This window comes from Bos taurus, chromosome 7 (genome assembly GCF_002263795.3).
Source record: "Bos taurus isolate L1 Dominette 01449 registration number 42190680 breed Hereford chromosome 7, ARS-UCD2.0, whole genome shotgun sequence".
Lineage (NCBI taxonomy): Eukaryota > Metazoa > Chordata > Mammalia > Artiodactyla > Bovidae > Bos > Bos taurus.
In genome coordinates this window covers 36,607,035-36,631,836 of record NC_037334.1, presented here as the reverse complement: position 1 = coordinate 36,631,836, position 24,802 = coordinate 36,607,035, and the positions used below count along the sequence as shown (strand labels likewise).

The 24,802-nt window shown below is 38.5% G+C and overlaps 1 long non-coding RNA gene across 1 annotated transcript in view; it reads left to right on the top strand.

Moving 5' to 3' along the window:
• Positions 1-24,802, top strand: part of LOC132345831 (uncharacterized) — a 603,367-nt gene that overhangs the window by 77,406 nt on the left and 501,159 nt on the right. Inside the window, exon 3 of the long non-coding RNA XR_009495412.1 lies at positions 23,973-24,061. This is a non-coding gene — a long non-coding RNA (uncharacterized lncRNA). The remainder of the gene's footprint in view (positions 1-23,972; positions 24,062-24,802) is intronic.

The window sequence follows — 24,802 nt, the reverse complement described above, 5'->3', positions numbered from 1 at the left end:
TGTTGAGTTTAGAGGTTAATTTGTGGTGGTGATAACGTTCTCTTAGGTGAACCAAGGCTTCTGGCTCTGTGTTGCTGATAGCATACTAGTTAATTATACATGTAGACAGGAGGGCTAAATAGTAACCTTGGTTCCCTCAGAAACATCTAGGTCTCTTTCTTAGACTCATAACTGACCTTGAAATCACCCAAATTCCTCTGAAAAGACTGGGTGATATGCCCAGCCTCTTTTGCTTTCTTCCATGTAACAGAGAAAAGGCCAGTTCCCACGAAAGGTGTCCGCCTTCATCTTGCCTTTTCTTGTCCATCTGTGCTAGTCGACTCATTCATCCTTTAGTTTCCAGCTCAAAGTTTCTTTTCTAAAAATTTAGGGTTTTAATGATTTAGAAAGGACTATAGGTAACATCTACAGAGGGCTTCCCTGGTGGCTCAGAGGTTAAAGCGTCTGCCTGGAATGTGGAAGACCAGGGTTTGATCCCTGAGTTGGGAAGATCCCCTGGAGAAGGAAATGGCAACCCATTCCAGTACTGTTGCCTGGAGAATCCCATGGAGGGAGGAGCCTGGCCGGCTACAGTCCACGGGGTTGCAAAGAGTCAGACACGACTGAGCGACTTCACTTTCACTTTCATAGGTAACATCTGTTTAGCACTTACTGTGCCTCAGGCATTCTGCTAAGCATGTTAGAGGCAGGTACTGTTTGATGACTTGCTCAAGGTCAGGCAGCTAGTCAGGATGGTACCATGTTGGATATTTATTGGAAGGATTGGAATACTCCCAGAATTGATTGAAAGACTGGAGAAGAAGCCTGGACACATAGTTGAACCATTCTATGCAGTAGAAAAACACAACCCAAATTAGGCTGCAGGAAAAATTATATGTCACTCTTGGCTTTGCTGTCCCAGGCATGATCTGTTTTCATGGCTGACTTCTCCATTCAAGTTGTCTATGCTATGAATGATTTCTATTCTAGCAGCAAACTCTCAGGTTCCTCAGTCCTGAACAAGAGCAGCACATTAGTTGATTCTATGTGATACTACTGAGAAGTAGTACCATCTTTTGGTGCCATCACTGCCATCACTGTTAGGGATGAGTTGGAGTCAAAACCCTGTCTCCTGCCAAGACTCTCAAAATGGGGGCTTCCCCTCAAATCAGAAGGGAGTCTAAAATGGATAGCTAACATTTCACACATATCCATTATATTAATACACTTCTCTGTTTCTTGTGCCAAATGCCTACAAACTGTTGCAGTGCCAATATAGAGTTGAATATTGCAATCCATTCTAAAGGAGATCAGTCCTGGGTGTTCTTTGGAAGGTATGATGCTAAAGCTGAAACTCCAGTACTTTGGCCACCTCATGCGAAGAGTTGACTCATAGCAAAAGACTCTGATGCTGGGAGGGATTGGGGGCAGGAGGAGAAGGGGACGACAGAGGATGAGATGGCTGGATGGCATCACTGACTCGATGGATGTGAGTCTGAGTGAACTCCGGGAGTTGGTGATGGACAGGGAGGCCTGGTGTGCTGCAATTCATGGCGTCGCAAAGAGTCAGACATGACTGAGCGACTGAACTGAACTGAACTGAACTGATTGCAGTATACTGAGTATACTCAGCAAATCATACCTCACAATGCTGTTCTCCAACGGCATCAAAGAGCATGCTGTTGGCAACTTCAAAGGCCTCCAGCAGTAGAGGAGAACTGGGCAACCAAATTAAGAACCAGCAAGGCCTGGGCCTCAGCAGTGTGAAAAATAATGAGTGGGAGTCAGATGAGTTTTGAATGTTTCTTTTTGAAGCAACACCTGGTTTTCTTGAGGAGTTCCTGTGTGGAAGGTCACTGTAGGGAAATCGCCTACTGGGTTGGAGTAAACAGAAGCTGACTTCATGGCAGAATGGAGGCTTTACAATAAGGCAGCATGCAAAAAGCAAAGAGGAGAGGCAGTTGGGCCCAGGTTGCCTTAAGAGGTGCATGCACAGGCCAATTTAATCCTGATGAACAAAAATATTTTCCTGTGACAAAGGTTATAGAGGAGGCTGTGTCACAGAGAACCTTCTTTGTCAGTGTGCTCAAATTTGAAATGAAGCAAACTGGCTTTAAGATAGTAATCAATGATCCTCAGAAGTAGTACCATATTTTGGTCATCAGTCTCTTAAGATTCCCAACTCAGAGATAAAATGAACTGGTTCTGAGCATGGGCTGTTTGTCCTTGTTTTCTCAGCTTAAGGAGATTCTGACTTAGCAGTCACACACCCCCAACAAAACCCCAAAAGCAAAAGCCTCCTTGAGATCAAGAGATAACAGCAATAGAAATGGCTGTTTACTGACATGTGGCTCCCTTTGTACTTTAAAAATCTTCTAAATCCTTTGCTTCTTTTTCACAAGTTCTAGAAGTGAAGATTTTGGTTACACTCAGGTTGTGCTCTCTGACAAAACCTGGCATCTAGTAAACCCAGACTTATTTGAATATACATGTTCTTCAACTTTACATGTTTGTCTTCTTCCTTTAGCTAGCTCATCACCCTTTATGTTATATCCATGATATATGGTGTAATGGTTGAGAAGAAACTAGAGAAATACTTTGACCTGTAATTACAGTTAATTATAATAATGTTGATTGAACATTTATATTATTGATAATTTTCTGTGCTGCAGTAAGAGCCAAGTCATACTAAGGTATCTAATTTGGAGACGGGGAACTTGAGTGAAGACTTAGGTGACTTGGTTTATGCAATTACTTGCAACAGCTTGACCCAGGTGGTGGGTATCCAAGCGAACCCAGGCGGTAGTGTTCTGAGAAAATCTTAATGGATGGTGTGTGTTGCTTCTGTCCTGTCAATTTCCCATTGGTTTTGGAGGAAATTCTGACTTAGGAAGAACTATTGCTTAGTTTTTGAGGAACAACTGTTCCCACTCCCAGCAACTCTCACTTTGCTTGTGAGGGTGTGAATGACTGTGTGTGGTATGAAAGGAAGTAGGAGCTCTGGCTCTGGTCTCACCCCTTCTCCTCTCTATGGATGTGAACTTGAACAAATAAAATAATCCATCTGGTTTACAAGTTTCTTACCTGCCAAGAGGGGGTAAAGGGGCTAACATTGATATGAGTGATGTTAACAAAATCAAAGCAGCTACAAACTGAAGACAAAGATAATGATAGATGTAATGATCATATAGACAGTGTGGGCTAAGGAAATTGGGGAAGTTTATGATGGAGAAAAGAATATGAAAGCAAACAGGGTAGATGCCTCCAAATATTTGAAAGTAGAAGAGGGATTGAAAGTTCCTCATTTTTAAGAGGGAAAAGTGTACACGATGGGCCAACAATGCACTAGACTAGATTTCAACTCAGTAAAATAACTGTCCAAATGATTAAGGCTGTTCAGATAGAAGAATGAATGCTTGAAAAGCAAACTTTTCTAATCCTTGATGTGGTAGGAACCAGAAAGGATGAATTCCTACAGTGTGTAGAACATTTTACTAGATCAGAGATCTTCAGTTGGGGGTAATTTTGTCCCACGGGACATTTGGCGATGCTTAGGAACATTTTTAGATGTCACAACTTTGAAGTTGGCGATGTTGCTTCTCTGACATTTGTGAGTGGAATCCCTGGATACTGCTGCCAAACATACAAAACAGCCTCCACAACAAAGAATTCAAAGAATTACCCCAGCCCCAAAGATACATACTATTAAGAAATTCTCAATGAAGTGAACTCTAAAGTCATTTCCAAATATTAGACTCAATGACTGCATATTTTTTAGAGGATTTTAAAGGTGAACATTTTAATATCATAATTTACACATAAACAATTTTTAAAGAAGCTACACAAGCTTAGATTTTTAACTTATCCTCTGCCCCCTGATGTTAGTTCCATCCACATCCAAATTTGTTTAAAATGACTCTTGGTAACCCTTGAATATTGTTTGTGCCTGTTATGCCCATGATTTTTGATTTGCTTGTGACTTCTTAAGTCTTTGTTTAGACTTTTTTTTTAATATTTATTTACTGGTTTTATAAAGTCTGCCTCCTCCCTTCAAGTGTCTCTACATTTACCATACATGTTTCCTCCCGAAGCACTTCCCATCATGGTCATTCTTTAATCTTCATTACATTGTGGAGATGGTACCAGGCTAGGAATGAGGACACCTTATTCTGTGGCTAACTAGTATGAATGGTCTGCTGCTGGGCAAGTTACACAACCTTCATGCCCTTCTATGAAATAACAACATAAGTCATTCACATCTCAAAGTCCTTCCAATGCTGACATTTTACAGGGAGCAGGAAGAAAAACATTTATTGGACATTTACAACATTCAAAGCACTTCATTTGTTTAATCTTTTAATCCTCATAACAAACCTGTGAGATTGGTATTATTGCACCCACTTTTAATTAATGAGGAAGCATGCTCAAAGGGATTATGTGAGTTGCCCTATAGCACAGAGTTAAATAATGTTGAGCTTTGATCTAAAGAAAGAGTTCAAGCATTTTCTCTTCCAGGAAATCTTCCTTGATCCCCTGGTCTGTCCCAAATTCCCATTCTTATACTGTTTCTGCATTTATCACATTAAACTGAAATTAACTGTATACAGTCTGATAATTCTCAGAATGCCAGTTCCAAAGGGGAAGCGACCACCCCTTACTCTTCTTTTTATCTCAGCACCAGGAGTGACCACACAAATGATTATTATTTTTTTTTTTTTAGCTGAACTAAACCCATTATATACTTCTCCAAGGTAACATTGGCTGAGACAAACATGTCAATTCAATAAGCTGTAATGTTCATATCAGTATATTTTCAACATTTCCTACTCTCCAACTGATACTTGTCCCTTGAAAAATATGTTTTTATTTGATTATCTTTTTTCTCTCCTAAATCAGCTTTTTCTCCATGCACTATTTGAATTCTCTTCTTCCTTTGCAATGTTACTGTCGGATAACTTCCTTCATGTAGTTCTGTTTGTACCCTTTCAATAGTCAAGCAACACCTGGGATGGGAAGGAAACTTGGCTTAGAGAAGCCCCTGCCCTGCAAGGTCTGTGAGTATCGCTGTAGCTGCATCTATTGTTACCTTTCCTTCCTAGCTTACTCATTATGCTTAAAAATCTTTTTGAAAAGGAGTAAAATATGATGTATGAATACTCAATTTAAGCCAGGGCTGGGTGGGTCCACTGGTTAATTGTAGGTTAAAGCTTCAGCCCCCTTTCCGTGTCTTTCTTTTCCATTTAAAGGCAGAAATTTAACATAAAGAGAAACTGATGTTGACCCCCAAGAAGGTGACCTAGCTTTTGCTAATACACACAAGCTGAAAGATCACGTTGCTGTTTTTCTGAGTTTCAAACAATAAAAACACCGTTCTAGGGATTACATTTTTAGACAGTATTTTAAGTAGCAGTAACTGAACAAAAAATCAAACTGATAGGCTTTTAAAATGGAAAATAAAATAAAACCCAGGGTATCTATAATCAGTCATTGTAAGGATCTTAAATTCCAAGACTGCTGCATGCTAAGAAGTGCCTTTTTCAACCCTTGTAGGTGGTTACAATGAAGCTCATTAATTTTATAAACCAGTGCTCCATCTCTGACCAGAAACAAAATGACTTCCTAGGACTCTTCCCTTTTACCAAGCTGAATTTTAATATATAAGAACAAGGGATGTTTGCTTGTAATAAAATGCAAAATTTTGGGGGACATATATATACCCCCAGAGATAGAAAACCATCACAGATAATCTGGAAAACTGGTGACCTCAGGAAAATGGAGATTTTGACTCCACTTCCTGAGTCTACTTAATTTAGAGACAACTTGAGTGATAACTGACTAAAATAAAAGTGGCCTTGTAAGCTGTTGGGTTTGCCGATACTGATGGCTTTCAAAAGGGGCTGGTGCACTGGGACGACCTAGAGGGATGGTATGGGGAGGGAGGAGGCAGGAGGGTTCAGGATGGGGAACACATGTATACCTGTGGCGGATTCATTTCGATATTTGGCAAAACCCATACAATATTGTGAAGTTTAAAAATAAAATTAAAAAAAAAAATAAAAAACAAAACAAAACAACAACAACAACAAAAAAACCGAGAGAGTTTCATAGTACAGGAGGCTGTTATAATATAAACAGGGATAAATCTGTTGATCTCAGTTAAAGCCAAGCCAGACCTGGACAAGTATACAATTACTTTTACTTACTGTTATAATTTCCTCTGGGGTACACTGTCTCTGCCTGAGTAACCATAATAGGGCCCCAGCTCTCTGACATTACAGGCAACAACATGGCCACTGAGTGTGAGTGAAAATATTCAAGCTGATCACTGCAAATACTAAGAAACACTAGCTGTTCACAAAAATGTTGACTCCCCTTAAGTTATAATTGTTTCTGGCTCATCTTGATATTTTGAAATATACTTAAAATAATATTCCACTTCCCTCAAATATGTTTTTATCATTCTTTTCATCCAAAACATGGGTCCTTTTTGAGAAAACAACTTTTATTGTCAAATTGCTAATTCCCATTTATGATCTATAGTATGAAGAATTCTACACAATCACAGAAAGTACTTTCTTCAAGGAAGCAGTGACCCAAACACAGCAAATACTTTTTATGATTAGTTCATTCGTTCTTTCAGCAAAACCTTTGACTGGACTCTGTATGACTCAGGATCTTTTTAATTAGTAGGTTGGTTGGTTAAATTGTTCATAAAAGCCAGGAGTTCAATCCTGCTTTTACGGGGAACAATGTGATTTGTTTCAATTTTAAAAAAAAATATGAGTGACAAATTTATAAAAATTAGTTGATATTATAGGATATAGATATACTTTAGCCCTCATTTATTTAGCCTTAGTGTAAAATGGGTCAAAAATGAAAAGCAGAGTGGTAAGGTGTATGGACAAAACCACTCGTTTGACTGCTCTTGCAGACATGTCACTGTAGGCCTCCTCCAAGGATAACATCCAGGCAGCACCACCTCTCACCACCGCCCTGAGACACGCCAGGAAATGCAAGGACACATGGCTGGATCATTCGTACCTGTGAATCCTTGACTTTGTTTGTCCTGGAGGATGCCTGTGCTGGTGCTCTATTTTTACTACATTATTGTTTTGAAATTTTCAGCAGCATGATCACAGGCCATATGTGAAGTACAAACAGAATTTATTACTCAGTTTGTCAGTCTCTATATTTAAAGGGTTTATAGCATGTCAGAATTTCTGGAAACAGCCTCTTGTATAATTAGTTGCCTCATTCTTCAGAGCTAATGGGATGAGTTGGAAGCCAGAGTGAGATTGTTTATGAAAAATATTTCCTCCCCAGTACTCTGTCAGAATCTGTCCCTCTCATCAGTGTAATTGTCAGGGTAATTTTTGTCAGGTCTTTCGTAAAAAAGGAAAAATATTAAGGGCAATATGGAGGAAACAACCAGATCCTAATTGGCTTAAGGTACATGGATACATTCCTCTCATTTTTATTACTGGGGAGAAGGTCGGAACCAAGTGAGGATAAGAAGAAAAATAAAAATTTTCATCTAATTTCTTTTAAAATTGTGCAATAAATTGATGTCACTAATACGATAATTGGGAATTTTACATAATTGAACTGAATGATGACTTCACTAATCCCATTCTGTAAGACAGAATTCTATTTTGGATGAACATTCTTGATTGCTTTCTTCCAGGTAAGACCCATCCATCTCATTCCCAGAGGCCATTGTTTATAATAAAATTGAAACAATTTTATGAAGCTGATTACACTTAAACTCACCCTCTTTCTCGGGTCTCTTTTATGATTTCCCTTTGATAGAAAATATAGTCAGAGCTTCAAAGAGTAGCCTAGGGAAGAAAGAAAATTATCTAGGAAAATGTGTGGTATAAACTAGGGAAGTCATCAGACCTCAGTCAATTAAGTTTGAAACACAAAATTAAGAGTCAAAATTGCTTCCTCCTGTGGTTGGTCCTAAACTAAACATACATCTCTCCCTAAGAATGTTAAATTACTTGAAAATACTATTGAAAAGGTCGTGATATAAGTTAAAGGTTTTAATGCCGCAAGTTGAGCATGTGTCCTGCTCTGTGTAGGGGTGCATATTACCTGTCACCTTCCTCAACCCCCACCAGTCCAAGTGTCAGCTATTTGTGATTTCTTATGAACCTCCTTTGTCTTTCCTCTTGTGAGGGAAAACTCCACTTTTCTTCTCAATGAACTTCTGGTTTCCTCAAAGCAGCCATCCCATCAGGCTGCACCTTGGCTCTGTATACATGCCTATTAAATCACTTCAGTTGTGTCTGACTCTTTGTGACTCCATGGACTGTAGCCCACCATGCTCCTCTGTCCATGGGATTCTCCAGGCAAGAATACTGGAGTGAGTAGCCATTGCCTTCTCCAGGGCATCTTCCTGACCCAGGGACTGAACCTGTGTCTCTTACGTCTCCTGAATTGGCAGGGGGTTCTTTACCACTAGTGCCACCTGGGAAGCACCACCTTGGCTTTGGGAGTGAGTCTTCAACTATTCCATTGTGCCTTTTTGCCTTGAAATCACCGCCTGTGCCATGGACCATGGTTAGGTGGAGATCCTGAGAATGCTGCTGCTTTCTGCTCAAAGGAGGATACAGCAAAGGGCTCGGGGCTCCTGCCACCAGAACTGGGCTTTGCTTCTGAGCTCTGGCTCTATGCATGATAAGAATGTACTGGTACCTCACCTAACAACCCCACCAATGATACCTTGTTATAGATGATGCACTTTTTCTGCTGCAGATGATGTAAAATTGGTAGAATTGGTCTCTTGGAGTCTTTGAGCCTCTTTGCATATGGGAGTGTGTGGCTGTGTGTGTACCTGCCTGGAGGTGTGTATATGTAAGTGTATGTGTGTATGTGTGTGCGTCCGTGAACATGAGAGGGAATCAGTCTTCTGCTAATCACCTATCATTTTATGTGTTGTCCCTTTCAGGGTTATAACAATTCTATTTCTCTTTTCTTGATATTTATAAATGATGTCTTCAGGGGATCCAAAGATGATCACTAGCTGACTGACTTCTTTGTAGAACAGGTTGAGTCCATACATGGAGCTCTTCTGATTCATAGGCCTTGTGAACTGTAGCCACCAAACTAAATCACAAGCATCTTGTATTGTCTCTAGACTATTAAAAGTGTGGTCCGTGGACAGACTCTAGACTGTGAATTGAGTTTCATGGTAAGATGGGGATCCTAGACCATGTAAATAAGCACACTGCTTCTTTCATTGGGAAGATTTTTCTACTGGGAAGAAAAATGTCAATTGAACTGAACAAAATGCTTAGAGATACAGTTGACTTACATTCTCTCACAAGCTCCTTGTAATATCAGGGACTGGTAACAAAGAATTTCAGGGCCAGCCCTTTGTGTAGCTCTCTGCTAAGAGAACATTCTTATAGCTTGAAAATCATTTATCTCATAAGGGAAGACAGACCAGTGTTGAGTTTTTACCTTCCCTCCTTAGTTATTAATAAATCCTTTCATCCACACCACAGACCTTCTCAGCTTTCCAGGTACCTAAGAATATCAGCCAAATCATAGGCTCTTAATCTTTGGAGGTCCTCAAACATTTCTCATTATTTCTCCCTGAAGCAAGACCTCTTCTGAATTGGCAGCTTAACATTTAATGTCTTTAAAACCATTAAATCCTATGAAAGAGTCAAAGGACAGAATAAAAAGATTTTATATATAGAGGAACAATTGGTTATATTAATAAATTTATGTGTTCCCTTTTCTCTTTCCTGTTCCCAAAATATTGTCAAGAAATTACTAAATTACAAGTATTGTAAAACCCACTTAAAATTTCTCATCTCAGCTTGAGTTTATAAATTACTGAAACATATGACATTTATTATTTTTGTATGCATTGCATTATTTTATCATGATTAAGAAAAAAACACCTGAGTTATGATGGACTCAAGGTAAATCTAACACCCAGCATGATTAAAAGAGAACAGGGTTTGTGGGCTATGACTATATTAAATGTAAAGCAGAATGTGCATGCATATTTTACAGCTCCTTGTCTTCAATATCTTGCCATCTTAAATTTTGTAACAAGATAACTCTATGGCTAAAATTTTTATATGAACAGGCAGACATTCAGTCACATAAAATTCATTATTCTGAGCTAAATAAATAAAAATGCAAAGAGAATGATCCTCCAGTTTATTTCTCTGTAAAGTATGAAAGCCTGGTAGTGTATTAAGTATAAAATCCCATTACTATGGTGGTTATTAGATTTATCATTTTTAAATGAATCCATTCTTTTGTACTCCTGAAGTCAGATCAGTGACTCTGGATTTTTGATTTGCATCACTCTTTGGAAGAGATGGAAAGGGATTCATCATCAGCTCATCTTTTACTGTTCAGTCTTTGTCTATGCATTACACGAGCTACTGAAGAGCACGGTAAGAATAGGATCCTTGAGACTAATTTGAGTTGCTAGCAGGAGTCAGTTTGTATAACCTTCAAACGATCTAATTTTTGAACTGGAAGCACCATGTCAAGTCTCTCTGACTTCAGGTGAATGGAAATGACCTACTTTCCCTCACACTGACCTAGCACAGTGTGTTCAATGCAGGTAATATTGATGGCTGTGGCTGAAAGAAAGGCCACAGGGTTTCATAGCTAGCTTTAATGAAAAACTTTCTTGTCCCCTACCCTCATCCTTTTGTATAAGAGTACAAAATACAATAATTTACTTTCTCAAAATACCTTCATTGCCAGAAATTTCTCATCTTCTAGGTATAGCTTATATGTCATTTTTCTTCCCAAATATTCCTTCCCTGACTAATCTATGTAAAATTGCCCACCTGCTTATTTCTTATACCTCAACTGCTATTTCCTTCAGGGGAGTTATTCAAATGTTTACTTTTGTTTATTTATTTATTGTATGTCTCTTTTTGAATAATAAGAACTCCATGAGGGCAGTGGCAGTGAGCATGCCTTTTTTTTTTTTTTCCCCCCCAAACTTTAGTCTCAGGGCTTAACAGTGTCTGGTAGGTGAGCTGCTCTAATACATTTGAAAACTTGATGAATATCTTCTATATGTGTGAGGTTGTCCCTTTGATTACTTGATAATGTGAGAAATAGTGTCAGAATATTTAAAGAGATGGCTGAAGGGGAATGGCAAATGTATTTGAAAATCCTGTGTTACTCTTGTCACGTGTTAGAATAGCAGCAGCTGCGTAACTTCTTTCTTTCCTCTAAGTAATATCGAACTGGAGGTTTAGCTGGAGATGTGTCTCTGAATCTTTAAATCAATAGATATACATTTTTGGCATTTGTTCATTTGTCACTTCCTAAAGAGCAGCAGATCACCGAGAAGCTAAAAATTTATGTTCGCTCTACCTCCAATATATGTAAATAAGATAATTCTAAGGCAATGTCTGTTTTCAAAAATATGTTGTTTCTTTCTTTCAGCATACATAATTTAAAAAGGTGACTTTGTTCAAAGGTATGAAATAGTTCATATAGTAAGTTTTTTACTTGAGTTCAGTGGAACTTTTTTTTTAAAGTAAAATTAAGTGTTTATTTAACTTCACCTTCAGGAGTACACACTGCAATCTTCCTTAAAGATCATGCAAGAAAGACCAGTACAGTTAAGACCTCAAATGGAGAAAGCATAATTTTGTCAATTAGATGGCAAAAATAAAATAGTAAACATTTTTTAAAGTCAGTCTAGTTTCTTAAGGAATTTTATCAAGAGGCAGTGAACATTTTGGGGAAAGAGCGCAGCCATAGGTCATCGGCTGTTTCAAAATACTATTGGGAAACCTCAACAATAAGCTATCCCAGAACTAGCTTGTCATTTGTTTTAGGCTTGATTCACCTTCTGATGCTATTTAGGAAAAAAAAAAAAAAAAGTCTTGAGAGATGCTATTAAAGGTGAGAATAGTAGAGATCAAGACAAAATTCAGATTGGATCAAAGTGTCCTTGCGGGCTGATGCTAAGCTGGGCCTTTGTGGTAATGGCATTTCAAATTGCCTCTATTGCTTTAAAGCATAGCTCAGGTGGTAAACAGTTTGCAATGCTGAAGACCCAAATTGGAACCCTGGGTCAGGAAGATCCCCTGCAGAAGGAAATGGCAACCCACTTCAGAGTTCTTGTCTGGAAAATCCGACTGATGGAAGAGCCTGGTAAACTACAGTCCATGGGGTCAAAAGAGTTGGACGCAACTGAGTAATGCTATTGTTTCAAAAGTTACATAGACAAATTGGTGAAACGATTATAACATTTTCCTAATTGATTGATACATTTGGCACCATTCCAGCCAGGCTTTTTCGTAGAACTTGGCAAGCTGATTCTAAAATTTATATGAAAATACCAAGGAACTATAATAAGTAAAATAATCTTGATAAAGAAGAATGAAGTTTGAGGACTCACACTGATTCATCATAAAACTTTGCCATCAAGAGGGTATGGTACTGACAAAAGAGAGGACACATAAATTAATAGAAGAGAATAGAGAGCTCAGGAATAGATCTACACCTGTGGTGGATTCATTTTGATATTTGGCAAAACTAATACAATTTGTAAAGTTTAAAAATAAAATAAAATTTAAAAAAAAGAAACTTAAAAATAGACTAGGAGAATTCTCTGTGAATTTCAAAAAATTTACAACTTCTCATCAAAATACACAATTGAGAAAATGATTTGGCTTTTGAACTGTGGTGTTGGAGAAGACTCTTGAGAGTCCCTTGGACTGCAAGGAGATCCAACCAGTCCATTCTGAAGGAGATCAGCTCTGGGTGTTCATTGGAAGGAATGATGCTAAAGCTGAAACTCCAGTACTTTGGCCACCTCATGTGAAGAGTTGACTCATTGGAAAAGACTCTGATGCTGGGAGGGATTGGGGGCAAGAGGAGAAGGGGACGACAGAGGATGAGATGGCTGGATGGCATCACTGACTCGATGGACGTGAGTCTGAGTGAACTCCGGGAGTTGGTAATGGACAGGGAGGCCTGGCGTGCTGAGATTCATGGGGTCGCAGAGTCGGACACGACTGAGTGACTGATCTGATCTGATCTGACAGGCTAAAAGAAAATATTAATAAAGCAATGCTGAAAATGATTAGTGTTCAGATATACTAAAAATACCTACAGTTGAATAATAAAAGTGTAAACAACCCAATTAAAAATGAGCAGATAAGTTGAATTTCACTAGCGGTATGTGCAAATGATCAATAAGCATGTAAAAACATTCATCTTCATTAATCTTAATTTTCAAGGAAATGCAAATTAAATCCATGATGAGACACTGCTGCATACTCATCAAATAGCTAAAGTTAAAAAGACTGACCACAATAAATAGTGGAGAGGATGTGAAGAAAGTGGATCCCTTTGTTGTTGGTGAGAGTGAAAAATATTACAAACAGCTTTGCAAAATGATCTGGCGTTATCTTATAAAAGATATAAGATAGCATTTCAAATGACCTCTGAATATATATCTACCTTATCACCTAACAATTCTAAAGTATTTTTCTAAGAGAGATGAAAGCATAATTCACAAAACAAATTCAACAAGGACATTCATAGAAGTTTTATTCATCGCAATCAAAATCTGTAAACAGCTCAGGAGTTCATCAATGGCTGATATATTCATAGGAAAGAAGAGTGAATTAATACAGGGAAAAATATGACTGAAACTCAAAAACATTATGCTGAGAGAAAGTCATACATAACAAATGGCATGCTGTATGTTTCCACCTATATGAAATTCTACTATCAGTCAAACTAACCTTGGTGAGAAAAGAAATGTGATTGCCTCTGGTTGGTGGTGCAGGGAGTGAGGCCGCGCTTTACTTGGAAGGAGCACGATGGAAGTTTCGCTGATGATTAATACTGGAGTGAGTTGAGTTACTTAGGCATCAGTTCAGTTCAGTTGCTCAGTCGTGTCCAACTCTTTGCGACCCCAGGGACTGCAGCATGCCAGGCGTCCCTGTCCATCACCAGCTTCCAAAGTTTACTCAAACTCATGCCCATTGAGTTGGTGATGCCATCCAACCATCTCATCCTCTGTCGTCCCCTTCTCCTCCCACCTTCAATCTTTCCTAGCATCAGGGTCTTTTCAAATGAGTTAGCTCTTCTCATCAGGTGGCCAAAGTATTGGAGTTTCAGTTTCAGCATCATTCCTTCCAATGAATATTCAGGACTCAGTTCCTTTAGGATGGACTGGTTGGATCTCCTTGCAGCCCAAGGGACTCTCAGGCATCTTCTCCAACACCACAGTTTCAACACCACAGTTTAAAAGCATCAATTCTTTGGCGCTCAGCTTTCTTTATAGTCCAACTCTCACATCCATACATGACTACTGGAAAAACCATAGCCTTGACTAGACAGACCTTTGTTCGTATATGTATTTGTAAACACTCAATATTTTCCTTATAGTGTATATGCAATGATATGTAAAAATATTACCTAAACAAAAACAAAATGTGCCTAAAAATTTAATTTTCTGTGAAATAATTTCTTAAAAAAATTTTATTTTAGTATAGTTTATTTACAATGTCATGTTAGTTTCAGGTGTACAGCAAAGAAAATCAGTTATATATAGACATATCTCAACTCTTCTTTTTAAAAGATTCTTTTCCCATATAGCCTATTGCAGAGTATTGAGTAGAGTTCTCTGTGCTATACAGTAAGTGTTTATTAGTTATCTATTTTATACATAGTGGTGTGTATATGTCAATCCCAATTTCCCAATTTATTCCTCCTCCCCTCTTATCCCCTGGTAACTAAAGTTTGTCTTCTACACCTGTGACTCTAATTCTGTTTTGTAAATAAGTTCATTTGTACCTTTTCTTTTTTAGAATCCACATATAATTTATATCATATAACATTTGTCTTTTTGTGTCTGACATACTTCACTCAGAATGACAATCTCTAGGTCCATCCATGTGTCTTCAAATGACCTTATGTACATGTGTATTCCATTGTGTGTATATATATATGTGTATTCCATGTGTGTGTATATATAGATATACACAAACACCACATCTTTTCTTCTTTATCCATTCCTCTGTTACAATAGCCATGTCCTGGCTATTGTAAATAGTGTTGTGATGAACATTGGAGTGCTTGTTTCTTTTCGAATTCTGTTTTTCTCTGTGTATATGCCCAGGAGTGGGATTGCTATGTCATATGGTAGTTCTGTTTTTAGTTTTATAAGGAATCTCTATACTCTTTTCCATAGTGGCTGTAACAAGTTACATTTCCACAACAGGGTAGAGGAGTCCTATTTGTCTACACCCTATTCAGCATTATTGTTTGTATATTTTTGGGTGATGGTCATTTTGATCACTGTGAGGTGATACCTCATTGTAGTTTTGATTGCATTTCTCTGATAATTAGTGATGGTGAGCTCTTTGGCCATTTGTCTCTCTTTGGAGAAATGTCTACTTAGATCTTCTGTTCAGTTTTTGGTTTTTTTTTAAATTGAGCTCCATGAGCTGTTTGTATATTTTGGAGATTAATCCCTTGTCAATTGCTTCATTTGCAAGTATTTTCTGCCACTCTTAGGGTTGTCTATAAAGTAATATTTCTTAATCTGGGCCCAATGGGAGCCTTAGATGAGCTCTAGTATATCTCTAAGCACTTTGAAATAATATGGACATGGTTGGAGGGCAGGGGGGAAGAAGGTGGGATGTATGGACAGAGTAACATGGAAACACATATTACCATATGTAAAATAGATAGCCAATGGGAATTTGCAAATGATTCATGGAACTCAAACCTGGGCTCTGTAACAACCTAGGGAGGTAGGATGGAGAGGGAAGTGGGAGGGAGGTTCAAGAGGGAGAGAACATATGTATACCTGTGGCTGATTCATGCTAATGTTTGGCAGAAACCAACACAATACTGTAATGCAATTATCCTTCAATTAAAGAATAAATATTAAAAATATGTGAACTTTGGAAGTGAGATTCAGTTTGTCCTGTTTTCATGGGAAGTTCCACCATTTGTGACCTCCTCCACAAACTTAAAGGAACAACTATAGAATTCTCTTTCAGATTAATGAAATGTTTCTCAAATTTATTTTGAGGATAAAGTACTATTAAATATTAAATGGGGATTTATTCAGAAATTTTTTAGTATCATACTTCAGATTTTTAAAAAATTTTTATTGTGATGGTTTATTCATCATTTAACCAGTTCTGACAGATTTCCCAATTTAAATTCTCAAGGTGGTGCTACTGAATACATATTCTCTTATTTTTATGTCTATTCTGCAAGCCAAAGAAATGAAATAATATTATATATATTTATAGGTAGTGCTCAAAGACTCAAAATTGGGCTGCTCAAGGTCAGTTTCAAAACAAAAATTAGTTGCCCAGGCTGATGTTATTACTTATTGGAATGTTTTATTAGACTATATTGCCCACCTATTGTCATTTGTAATTAATCAACTTTATTTTTGAGTTCTGATTCTTAATGATAACTAGTAAGTTTCTCTTTTCATGGAAAATCAAGCATGCATATGTATTTTATGCATTTTGCATTTGGGAAGAGTCATTAAGACAGCAGTTAATATTAAGTAATGATTCCAAAAATAGTTTGTACTGCTAAACCTTGTTTAAAATGATGATGTTTTATAATTAAGAAAGTATATTAGATTTGTGAGAATTCTTTGCTAACCTTCCTGTCAGTTGGTGTCTAAATGTCAGTGGCCTTTTGAGATCCATTGATGTACTAATATAACAAAATTCAAAAATACATAGACATGTTATTTCAGTTTTAAATGTAGATGCCAAATGTATGACCTCACACTGGCCAAAAAGAAAAAAAAAATATCACTTGAACATTTAGAATAGGCCTAATAACTAAGCAGATCTTAAACATTCTCTCTATATTTTATAAAATGCATACCATTTATGTATCAAAGGCAGCGAAATTGATCTGCTCAGAGAATGTGCAAAAAAGACCCCTGCCCATTATTTGCAATGGTTACTGGTATGAAATATTTCATTCCAGTAAATTGTGTTTAATAATAGCATTTAACTGAATCTCTTGCCTACACATCTGATTAGTGTCCAAATACTGTATTGCTTCTGATAAAGGATGAATTTAGGTAGATTCCATATTCCATTTCACATTATATTAATACCATGACCATCAATTTCAGAGAGTGCCTTATTTAATCTTAATAGTAATATGATTTTAAAGGTCAGCTTGAGCTATGCCCGTAAAATTGTTATAGAACAAGAAATGTTATAGGACAAAAAAATGGTTTGACTAAGTTAGATTTTCATTTACTTTTTAAAAGTAAAACTTTTAATTATGTAAAACTGCATCACTCTGTTCTTTTGTTTTGTGCCTAGCTGAATTACTTGCTCTTGAAACCCCAGCTGACTTTAACAACTAGTCTATAAAAAGGTTGTAAAATGAATGGCATAGGATTGATTCATTAGTAGTGAAATATTAAGCATAATACCTTCACAAAATGGTACAGATACTGGAGTAAAAATCCTCAGGAAATAAATCTAATACGGTCACTGACTTCCCAATGGTGGTGGATTCCCTTCTTCTGTGTCTTTCCAACCTCTTTTACAAAATTTTGATGGTTTCATGAAAAAAATTATATCTTGACTGTCATAATTAAGGTTACAGCTTTCCTTCATAGTTTTCTATGTGAAGTCAGCTAATCTGCATCTTTCTGACTCGAAATCTTTTCCCCAGTATTTAAATTCTTCCGTATTTGCCATAGTTCTAGTGCCTGGAAACATGTTAAAAATAGTCTGCATAGTAGAAAAGGTAACTCCATTAGTTTATGAAGATAATATGTGTAAAGTTTAGATTCAGGCAAAGAAAACTGGTTCACAATACTGCTTCTAACAGTAACAGTGGTTTCAATCCATAAAAGTTCAAGCAAGAATCTCTTGAACTAGGATCTCTGAAGCAAGCTGTTAACACCACTTACCATGAGAAAGACTATATTGCTTTTTTTTTTCTTTCTTTTAAAATATATATTAAGATATCATGACAACTTGAACTGGTAATACAAATTTCTTAAAAATAATTAGTTTTTAGAAAAAGGCAGTTTATTTCTAGCTTCAGTTGTTTGTTATATATTTTTAGTAGGGTCACATTAGCACATTGTAAAACTACTCTAGGCAGAAAGGAGACAGCTGGAATTCTTAAAGACTTTTTGGCATTTTTTAATGTTTCTTTTTGTTGAGATTAATAGGTAGTTAGGAGTCTATACAAAGCAATTTCAATCGGATCACTGGTATGCATACATTTCAGCAGCCGAGATATGGGAAAAGTGAACATTTCCACATAGCATTCTATTGCTATAATAAAACTTAGAACTCTGTAATCCAATTATCAGCCTAAAATTTTTCACTCCCATTGGCAAACTTGTTTCTCTATTTTCTTTTTTCATCTTGTAACTGGAGATATTTTAATGTAATTGGCCTTTATATCTGCTGTAGTTATAGTAATACTATGCCCAGATGCCGTCTCGAAAAAGTGCCTAATCATGTCTGTCGCTCCATTCCCAAATATTTTCTTCCCTTTAAGTTAGGTGTGGAGTTGGGAGATATCTCAGATAATGTTTGTATTCAGTCTACTTGGGCACTTTGGATAACTTTGTTGGCAGGTGTTAATTTATCATGCTTTTTATTTTGGAAGAGCTAGAGATTAGCTCTGTAAAGTTGGACACTATGATGGGTTAGTTTTAATGTTAGAGCAGCTCGTCCTCTTGAACTACTATTGTCATTTGTCATGAAAAGAATGGTCTGTGATATCAATTAGAGGAAGGGAATCTAAACTCTGGAAAAGATGTTACTGTTTAGTTATATTTATTTATATCTTGTGTGTGTGTGTGTGCGCATATACATTCATAGTGGCATATGTGGCATAGGCAGCTTAGGCTGAAGTTGTTAGTTCATAGCAAGGTCAAGGTTGATTAAGATATTCAGTACTTAATTGTGTCCAGGCTGGAAGCACAAATTTTGGTCTTTGTTAATGTATTTGTTTTTCATTAATTCAAGCAATTGCTATTGAATACTTATCATGTATTATCCATTTGCTAGTTACTTGTAATCAAAGGATGAATACCTAATTTCTTCTTTAAGCTGCTTCCAGTAGAGAAGGAAAGAGTCTGAACCTTTGCATCTTATGTGTTACATTATGGGGATGCTATCATACCAGCATGAACAAGACGCTTTTGGAATATAAGAAATATGTACTGAGCTAAAACTGGAGACTCACAGAGATCATGTTAAGCGTTGATTATAATTTATTTTAAGCCTGACAGTTAAAACATATGTCAAAAGAACAACACATGTCACATTTAAGACCCTGAAGTAATAGAGAAGCATGTAGAGTAGAATGGTAGAGAAATGAGTCAAAGATGGTACTTAAGTTCCATGCAGGGCTGGATGACACAGGGCCTGATATCCTAAAGCTTAGGGCAGTCTCTGAAGGAGTTCCAGGATGTCTGGCTCTAGGTCAGTGATCACACCATCATGATTATCTTGGTCGTGAAGATCTTTTTTGTACAGTTCTTCTGTGTATTCTTGCCACCTCTTCTTAATATCTTCTGCTTCTGTTAGGTCCATATCATTTCTGTCCTTTATCGAGCCCATCTTTGCATGAAATGTTCCCTTGGTATCTCTAATTTTCTTGACGAGATCCCTAGTCTTTGCCATTCTGTTGTTTTCCTCTATTTCTTTGCATTGATCGCTGAAGAAGGCTTTCTTATCTCTTCTTGCTATTCTTTGGAACTCTGCATTCAGATGCTTATATCTTTCCTTTTCTCCTTTGCTTTTCGCTTCTCTTCTTTTCACAGCTATTTGTAAGGCCTCCCCAGAGCCATTTTGCTTTTTTTGCATTTCTTTTCCATGGGGATGGTCTTGATCCCTGTGTCCTATACAATGTCACAAACCTCCGTCCATAGTTCATCAGGCACTCTATCTATCAGATCTAGTCCCTTAGATCTATTTCTGACTTCCACTGTATAATCATAAGGGATTTGATTTAGGTCATACCTGAATGGTCTAGTGGTTTTCCCTACTTTATTCAATTTCAGTCTGAATTTGTCAATAAGGAGTTCATGGTCTGAGCCACAGTCAGTTCCTGGTCTTGTTTTTGCTGACTGTATAGAGCTTCTCCATCTTTGGCAGCAAAGAGTATAATCAATCTGATTTTGGTGTTGACCATCTGGTGATGTCCATGTGTAGAGTCTTCTCTTGTGTTGTTGGAAGAGGGTATTTGCTATGACCAGTGCATTTTCTCGGCAAAACTCTATTAGTCTTTGCCCTGCTTCATTCTGTATTCCAAGGCCAAATTTGCCTGTTACTCCAGGTGTTTCTTGACTTCCTACTTTTGCATTCCAGTCCCCTATAACGAAAAGGACATCTTTTTTGGGTGTTAGTTCTAAAAGATCTTGAAGGTCTTCATAGAACCATTCAACTTCAGCTTCTTCAGCATTACTGCTTAGGACATAGACTTGGATTACTGTGATATTGAATGGTTTGCCTTGGAAGCGAACAGAGATCATTCTGTTTTTGAGATTGCATCCAAGTACTGCATTTCAGACTCTTTTGTTGACCGTGATGGCTACTCCATTTCTTCTGAGGGATTCCTGCCCACAGTAGTCATCTGAGTTAAATTCACCCATTCCAGTCCATTTCAGTTCGCTGATTCCTAGAATGTCGACATTCACTCTTGCCATCTCTTGTTTGACCGCTTCCAATTTGCCTTGATTCATGGACCTGATATTCCAGGTTCCTATACAATATTGCTCTTTACAGCATCGGACCTTGCTTCTATCACCAGTCACATCCACAGCTGGGTATTGTTTTTGCTTTGGCTTGATCCCTTCATTCTTTCTGGAGTGATTTCTCCACTGATCTCCAGTAGCATATTGGGCACCTACTGACCTGAGGAGTTCCTCTTTCAGCATCCTATCATGTTGCCTTTTCATACTGTTCATGGGGTTCTCAAGGTAAGAATACTGAAGTGGTTTGCCATTCCCTTCTCCAGATAATCACAATGGTGTGATCATTGACCTAGAGCCGGACATCCTGGAATGTGAAGTCAAGTGGGTCTTAGAAAGCATCACAATGAACAAAGCTAGTGGAGGTGATGGAATTCCAGTTGAGCTATGTCAAATCCTGAAAGATGATCCTGTGAAAGTGCTGCACTCAATATGCCAGCACATTTGGAAAACTCAGCAGTGGCCACAGGACTGGAAAAGGTCAGTTTTCATTCCAATCCCAAAGAAAGGCAATGCCAAAGAATGCTCAAACTACTGCACAATTGCACTCATCTCACATGCGAGTAAAGTAATGCTCAAAATTCTCCAAGCCAGGCTTCAGCAATACATGAACCGTGAACTTCCAGTTGTTCAAGCTGGTTTTAGGAAAGGCAGAGAAGCCAAAGACCAAATTGCCAGCATCCACTGGATCATGGAAAAAGGAAGAGAGTTCCAGAAAAACATCTATTTCTGCCTTATTGACTATGCCAAAGCCTTTGACTGTGTGGATGACAATAAACCGTGGAAAATTCTGAAAGAGATGGGAATACCAGACCACCAGAGCTGCCTCTTGGGAAATTTGCATGCAGGTCAGGAAGCAACAGTTAAACCTGGATGTGAAACAACAGACTGGTTCCAAATAGGAAAAGGAATACGTCAAAGATGTATATTGTCACCCTGCTTATTTAACTTATATGCAGAGTACATCATGAGAAATGGTGGGCTGGAAGAAGCACAAGTTGGAATCAAGATTGCCAGGAGAAATATCAATAACCTCAGATATGCAGATGACACCACCCTTATGGCAGAAAGTGAAGAGGAACTCAAAAGCCTCTTGATGAAAGTGAAAGAGGCAAGTGAAAAAGTTGGCTTAAAACTCAACATTCAGAAAACGAAGATCATGGCATCTGGTCCCATCACTTCATGGGAAATAGATGGGGAAACAGTGGAAACAGTGTCAGACTTTATTTTTGGGGGCTCCAAAATCACTGCAGATGGTGACTGCAGCCATGAAATTAAAAGACGCTTACTCCTTGGAAGAAAAGTTATGACCAAACTAGATAGCATATTGAAAAGCAGAGACATTACTTTGCCAACAAAGGTCCATCTATAGTCAAGGCTATGGTTTTTCCAGTGGTCATGTATGGATGTGAGAGTTGGACTGTGAAGAAAGCTGAGCACCGAAGAATTAATGCTTTTGAACTATGGTGTTGGAGAAGACTCTTGAGAGTCCCTTAGACTGCAAAGAGATCCAACCAGTCCATTCTGAAGGAGATCAGCCCTGGGATTTGTTTGGAGGGAATGATGCTGAAGCTGAAGCTCCAGTACTTTGGCCACCTTATGCGAAGAGTTGACTCATTGGAAAAGACCCTGATGCTGGGAGGCATTAGGGGCAGGAGCAGAAGGGGATGACAAAGGATGAGATGGCTGGATGGCATCACTGACTCAATGGACATGAGTCTGAGTGACTTCCGGGTGTTGGTGATGGACAGGGAGGCCTGGCGTGCTGTGATTCATGGTGTTGCAAAGAGTCGGACACGACTGAGTGACTGAACTGAACTGAAGGAGTTAATGTAGCTGTGACTAGATTTGCCTTTTAGAATGACCCCACTAGCTGAAAGGTATAGAAGGGATTCAATACAGATAGAATTAGAGATTTGGAGGCCATTTTGAAAGTTGCTTTATAGCCTAAGGAAGGACTAAGTGAGCAGGGATAGTGATGGAGATGAGTTGCTTTAAGAAATAACTATTTGGTGGAATTGATGCTTTTGAACTGTGGTGTTGGAGAAGACTCTTGAGAGTCCCTTGAACAGCAAAGAGATCAAACCAATCCATCCTAAAGGAAATCAGTCCTGAATATTCATTGGAAGGTCTGATGCTGAAGCTGAAACTCCTATACTTTGGCCCTGAGGTGAAGAGCTGACTTGTTGGAAAAGACCCTGATGCTGGGAAAGATTGAAAGCAGGAGGAGAAGGGGATGACAGAGGATGAGATGGTTGGATGGCATCACTGATGCGATGGACATGAGTTTGAGCAAGCTCCAGGAGTTGGTGTTGGCCAGTGAAGCCTGGTGTGCTGCAGTCCATGGGGTCACAAAGAGTCAGACACAGCTGAGCAACTGAACTGAACTGAGAATTGATAGTAGTTGTTAACTAAATGAGGCCTCCAAGGTGGCGCTAGTGGTAAAGAACCTGCCTGCCAATGCAGGAGATGTAAGTGATGCAGGTTCGATCCCTGGGTTGGGAAGATTCCTTGGAGGAGGAAATGGCACCCCACTCCAGTATTCTTGCCTGGAGAATCTCATGGACAGGGGAGCCTGGCAGACTACAGTCCATGGGGTCGCAAAGAATCAGACATGAGCTGAAGCGACTTAGCATGCACACACATTAACTAACTGAATATGAAGGGTAAGCTACAGAGGGAAGCAAAGGGTGATATTCAGATTTCTCTCCTAGATATACTACCAGTTACCGAGAAAGAATACAGGATACTTGCAATGGCGTTGGGAAGAGAGAGCTCTACTATGGTAGGACATTTCAGGATTCTGCAAAAACAGATTAACCAAAGTTAGTCTCTTGAAAATGGAAGTCGAATTATTTGAAGAGATTCAATTAAGGGGATAATAAAAAATGAAAAACATTGTACAGATGTGCTGCTGCTGCTAAGTCGCTTCAGTCGTGTCTGACTCTGTGCAACCCCATAGACGGCAGCCCACCAGGTTCCCCCATCCCTGGGATTCTCCAGGCAAGAACACTGGAGTGGGTTGTCATTTCCTTCTCCAATGCATGAAAGTGAAAAGTGAAAGTGTAGTCACTCAGTCATGTCCGACTCTATCAACCCCATGGACTGCACCTACCAGGCTCCTCTGTCCATGGAATTTTCCAAGCAAAAGTACTGGAGTGGGGTGCCATTGCCTTCTCCGAGATGTGCTGCTAGCTCATGAATATACTCTCTTTCTTTCTACCCTTAAACACTTTCTCTGTCTTTATCACAGGACAGAAATACAGAAGGACACGAAAAGGACAGGATTGACAGGAGGACAGGACAGGACACAGCTGGACAATGGGCATCTGTCCAGCAAAGGTAAGATAGCAGTGGTTTCACTCTCCAGAGAGAAGACTTCTAATCCAGGTGTTGCTGAATATTTAACTTATTGGCTTTGGCTGATTTGACATTTCTAGTTTCACTTTACATCAGTAATGACCTACTTGATCTCTGTGGATCCTTATAGCTCTTCTATTTTCTTTCTTTCTTTTTAAAATATTTATGTATATATTTATCCATTTGGCTATGCCAGGTGTTAGCTGCCACTTTCAGGATCTTTGATAATCCTCGCGGTATGTGTGGTCTTTTTAGTTGTGGGATGCAGGATCATTATTTGTGGCATGCACACTCTTAGTTACTGCTTGTGGGATCTAGTTCCCTGGCCAGGGATTGAATCTAGGCCTCCTCCATTGGGAACCCAGAGTCTTAGCCACTGGACCCCCAGGGAAGTCCTTCCATTTCCTTATTATGGGAGGAAAAGGTGGAATAAATGAAAAAGCCTAGTAGAACCTGGGGAAAGACAAAGAACTGCTGAGCTAGGGCTATGCTATATGCTTCCAGTAATTTAAAGCAGGAAAAAAAACACACCACCAACCACCACCACCATTTAATTATAAGTCTACCTAATACATGGGTTAAGGATAGAGAGAGAATTTGGGGACCTGAGGACAGAGTGATAGAGCTTGTAAAGAAAGTGAGCGTGGTGGCAGGTAATAATTGTCAGTTTTATCATTTTGCCTGCATCAGAGATGGTAAGGTTCAGAGTCTTTGAATCATTAA